Here is a 5,001-nt window from a genome sequence, read left to right as displayed (position 1 = left end):
GAACGTCTGTATAAATACTGAAATTTTTGAATCGAGATCTTGGTAGTTATTTTTATGCATGCTGATAATGTAGAGTGTTAATATAGATTCTAAAGGAAAGCGAAGTCTGCCAACTTCGGGTAGTGGTAACTCAGAGCTTGGGACTGAGGCACTGGCTGAGATAGTAAGGAAAGTGGTAGAAGAAGTATTGGAGACCAAGGTTAAGGAAATTAGGGAAACGCTTCAAGCGGGGTGCTTAGAGTGTAAGAAGAGGAAGGATTCTAGTTCTCAGAAGACTGAGCCTCGTTCTGTGAAACATGTTAAGACACGACCAAACTTTCCAACCTGCAAGAACTACAACGGGCGTCATCCGGGTGAATGCCATAGGAAGACAGGAGCATGCTTTAGATGTGGATCCAAGGAGCATTGAGCTCAGGATTGCCAAGCTTATTTTATTTAAGTGTGTGTTACGAGTTGTATACGTACTTGATAGATGTTTCTTTACTTTGGTAATGAGATGTTCTGGGTCGTACTAAGAATTATTTTTAATTAGAGTGCGCAGCAGAAGCATAATGGTTTGACTTGAGTAATACGGTTAGTTGATAGTTTGAAAATTTCGAGGACGAAATTTCTTTCAGGGGAGTAGAGTTGTAACGCCCCGATTTTTGGGCCTAAAAGTATTGGGCCTTGAGTTTGGGTTCGGGTGGAAAATGGCCCGAATAATTTGGATGTTATTATTATTATTTCATATGTTTAGTTTAGTAATTAAATAAATTACGAAGGGTTTATGGTGTGGGAAAAAAGGCCCAAGAGTAAATTTAATTCGAGGCAATTCCTGAATTTTTAATTTTGGAGAGAGAGGGTTCTGGCGATATGGGCTTTTAAAATTGAAGTGGTAAAATAGGACAAAAAAAGATCTGTGGTAAAGTGGCATGTGGCGCCATCTAGGTGTTTGGGGAGTGACGTGTGGATTTTTAGGGGGATCCAGAGTTCAAGTCACAAGGTAAACGTATTGTTACTTTTATTTTTTTTTTATGCATGTGCCGAGCGTGTGATAGAGCTTAAGTGGAAATTCGATTAGGGCTTCAGGAAGGTTGGGCCGTGGGTCTAAATGGCCATTAGGGCAAGCTTTATTTTCTTTTTGTTTTTCTGAATTAGGGTTAGCCACCTAGAGCCTTCCCTTTCATTCTATTCTCTTCTCAGTATCTCAAAAAGCCGAAAAATGAAAAGTTAGATCTCCTCAGTGCCGAATTCTTCCTTCTCTTCTCCTCTCTTCTTCTATTTTCTTTTCTCATTTCTTTTCTTCTCTAGCCGAAACATTCCTACCATTCTACTCATCTCCTCTTTCATTCCCATTCTTTTCTAAACCTCTATAGCTGATTGCCATAAAAGCTGAAATCCCAAAAGTTGTTTCGTGTGCCAATTTCTTTTAGCCAAAATCCTCCTATTTTCTTCATCTCTTTTGGTCAATTTTCATATCCTCTAAACCTTAACCCTTGTCGGCAATACCACTGCAAAAACCACCATACCAAATCATCTTCCTCTTCACAGTTCCAAAAGTCGAAAACACCATAGTTTTTAGGGACATATAGCCGAATCTTTAGATCTCTAAGATTCAATTTCTGCAAGTGTTTAAAGGCTAGATCTGCATCAGATCTGAGTAGAAACTGAAGTGGAATCGTTTTGGTTGAAAGAACCTATGGTAAATATTCAGATTTATTCTTTATTTCGGGTTTTAGAAAAGCAGAAATCCCTAAAGGCATAGGGAGGCTGTCGAATGGAGCTTAAGGCTCAAAGGGTTGTAACAATTGATTTGTTTTGGTGTTAGTATGATCTAGAGGTTGCTGATCGAAGGCTTGGACAAGTGGAACGACTAGATCGAGATCTAGTTACTAGTTTTGGCAAAGGTAGGATCTTTTTAATGGCTGATTATGGTAAGTAAGTTTATGATGTTTTCCATTATACTTTGGATCTGATATGTCTAGTGACCAATTGTAGGATATCGTGAGAGATTTTGGTAGCAGTTGTCGCAAATCAGGTGTGTAAATGACACCCACTAGTAGACTAGATCGGTAAAAGTCGAAAAGCTGAAATGCCGAAAAGCCGGCATTTCGAGAACTTACGAGCGTACGAGCACTCATGGGATTGTTTGGATTGATAATTTTGGTAACTTCAACAGTAAGATTGCAGAGTGCACAATTTCGTGCACTTCGGTATATTTGGGCTTAATGGGCCGAAATTGGGTTAAATGGGCCAACGGGCTCAATTCGGTAAAAACGTTCAGTAAGTGTTTCTGTTAATACGTTAATAATTGTAATGAGTATGAAACCCTAAAAAGACTGATAAAATTACTGAAATATCTCTGTAAGGTAGAATTACCGTAATACCCCTAAAGGAGTAAGTTTACGATTATGCCCCTCGAGGGTAAATAACTGTTCTTACGCTATAATCTGACTATCTTTTTGAAGCATGCCTTGTTAATTATATATTCTCTGCATACATGTCATACTGCATAGGTTGGGTTTTATTATGGAGGAAGAACTCGTTCTGGTGGCTATGCCACATATTCTGATATAAGCAGCTTTGCTGCGGATTATAGTTAGTGCCGCAACCGGTGCTAACACTGTAAGTGTAGGGATGGCGTGGGTGATTTATTCCCCACAGGAAGTGTAGGGATGGACGGAGGCAAGTGCAGGGTTGGATGGGGTTACCATGCATTAATCATATGAGATTGTTTTGTTATGGGCCAACTGTATTTAAATGGGCCCAACTGTGTTAATATGGGTAAGGCCCAACATATTTCGACTTGTAATAGGGCTACGGAGCAGATTGACACTGATATGGGCTAGGCCCAGTATACTCTGATATTGTAAGGGGCTATGGCCCAGATTAATATTGATATGGGCTAAGGCCCAGTTAACTCTGATTTCTGAATAGGGCTTTAGGCCCAGTAAAGCTTGAACTGATTTGGGCTCTGGTTGGGATACTTTACACACTGAGTTTTCCAAACTCACCCCCTTTTTCCCATCTTTGCAGGTAAGCCTTAGATCGGTGGACTTGGAGCTGGAGGGATTCAAAGTGGCCATGTGGACTGTTTAAAATAAGTGTTTATACCTTCACTTTTATTTTAGATTGTTTCCTTTATGTTTTCGGGTTTTAATTTGTAATAAAGCCGCTTTAATTATTTTTAATTGCTTTAGTATGATTATTAGCTTAGGCATGATATGGATTTAAAGGTTTTGAAATTGAATAGCTCTAGGGCGCGTTTTAAAAAGGTTACTTAATTTCAAAATCGCTTTAACAAAGCAAGGCTTCCGCAACGAAAACGTTTTCAAAATTAATAACCTTTCCAAATGGTTTTAAACGAATTGGTTTTCCCTGAACAATCACTCAGTTAAAGTGTGGCAATAGTTGTGTGCATGTCTAGGATTGGATCCGTGAAGAGCTGGGTACTTAAGCAGTCTAATTGACTCACCTCCTCTTTTCTGGCATCCTACCTAGTGCACAGCTTCCATTCACTTTAATCTTTAACGAAGATATTCTTTAAACACTAAGAAAGACTTTAGATAAAACATGACTTTTCTAGTAACGCTTCAATGTGACACGCCGGATTCGGTCGTAGCGTCTGGCCGAGTTTGGGGTGTTACATTGGATGTTTGGAACCCTTGCTTTAGGAATATCTACTTTGATGTATTATTTTTTATTACAATTATATTTTTAAAAAAATACTTATACACGTGATTAACTCATGTCTATCTATTTATACTATATTTAAATCAGAATTGAGTTGTGTCATTAATCAACTATAAACTAATTGAGTTTATAATTGATTAAAATTCATGGATAATGTTTATTGTACGGCCACTTTCAGTAATAATAATATAATATCTCATTACCAAATAAAATAAAAATGATGAAGGTTTTATAAATAAATATTATATTTAAATATAATTAAATAAAATTAATTATAAATAAATTCCAAAACCCTAAACCCGAGCTTAAGGCCCTAAACCTTTAAACTTAAGATCCTATAAATTCAAGAGTTATTAATATTTATTTATAATAGTTATTATAAATATTTAATTACGTTTAAATAAAATTATTTGTATTTATTTACAAGTCCTTCATTTTTTGTTTAACTTAATGATGATGTGTCATGCTATTATTCAACTTGCATGGTGCATGAGTCTTATGCACTAAATATTATTCTAAAAAGTAATTCTTTTTACAAAATAAAAAATATTACTATGAGAAGGTTTTTATCTTTGGTTAAAATATGCTACAAGTCTTTGTACTATTTATAAATTTACAATTTAATCTTTATATTTATTTTCTAGGAATTTAGTCATTCTACTTTTTATATTTCAAAATTTAAGTCCAATTATTAACATTATTAATATTTTTCTATTAAATTTTCTAGTGTAACGTATTTAAAAAAATTGGTAACCATATAAAAAAAACATTGTATTTAACTTGAATTTGACAAAAAATTTATCAATGTTAAAAATTAGACTTAAATTTTAAATCTAAAAATAGACTAATAACATATTTTAGCATTCGTTTTTTCTAACTTTATATGAAATCAATAAAATAAAGTTAAAAATCCAAAATAAATATATAAAACACCTACAAATAGTGGACATAAAACATAATGATCTTTAATTCGAATTAGAAATTTAGTTTCTTTTAAAGTACAATTACAATTTATGGTTAAAAAATAAATCAATTTAACAACAATTAGAAACAATCTGATTAGTAACTAAAATATATCTAAAGTTTAGATCTATGTCATAATAAATTTAGACAAAGCCACATGTGATGATGAAACTTAAGCCCATAATTTAGATTGAAAAGATATACATGCAAAGTAAAACCATAATAATTAATTCAAATATGGCTCACATGTGATGCAACTTAAATACAAAATAAAATTTAAATTCAAACCTACACATGCGTAAATGTATTTAGTTTCTCACACTTGGGCCCTTAAAATCTCAAGGCCTTGCCAACACTTTAAAAATC

Source organism: Gossypium arboreum, chromosome 6 (assembly GCF_025698485.1).
Source record: "Gossypium arboreum isolate Shixiya-1 chromosome 6, ASM2569848v2, whole genome shotgun sequence".
Taxonomy (NCBI): Eukaryota; Viridiplantae; Streptophyta; class Magnoliopsida; order Malvales; family Malvaceae; genus Gossypium; species Gossypium arboreum.
This window is presented reverse-complemented; position numbering follows the sequence as displayed.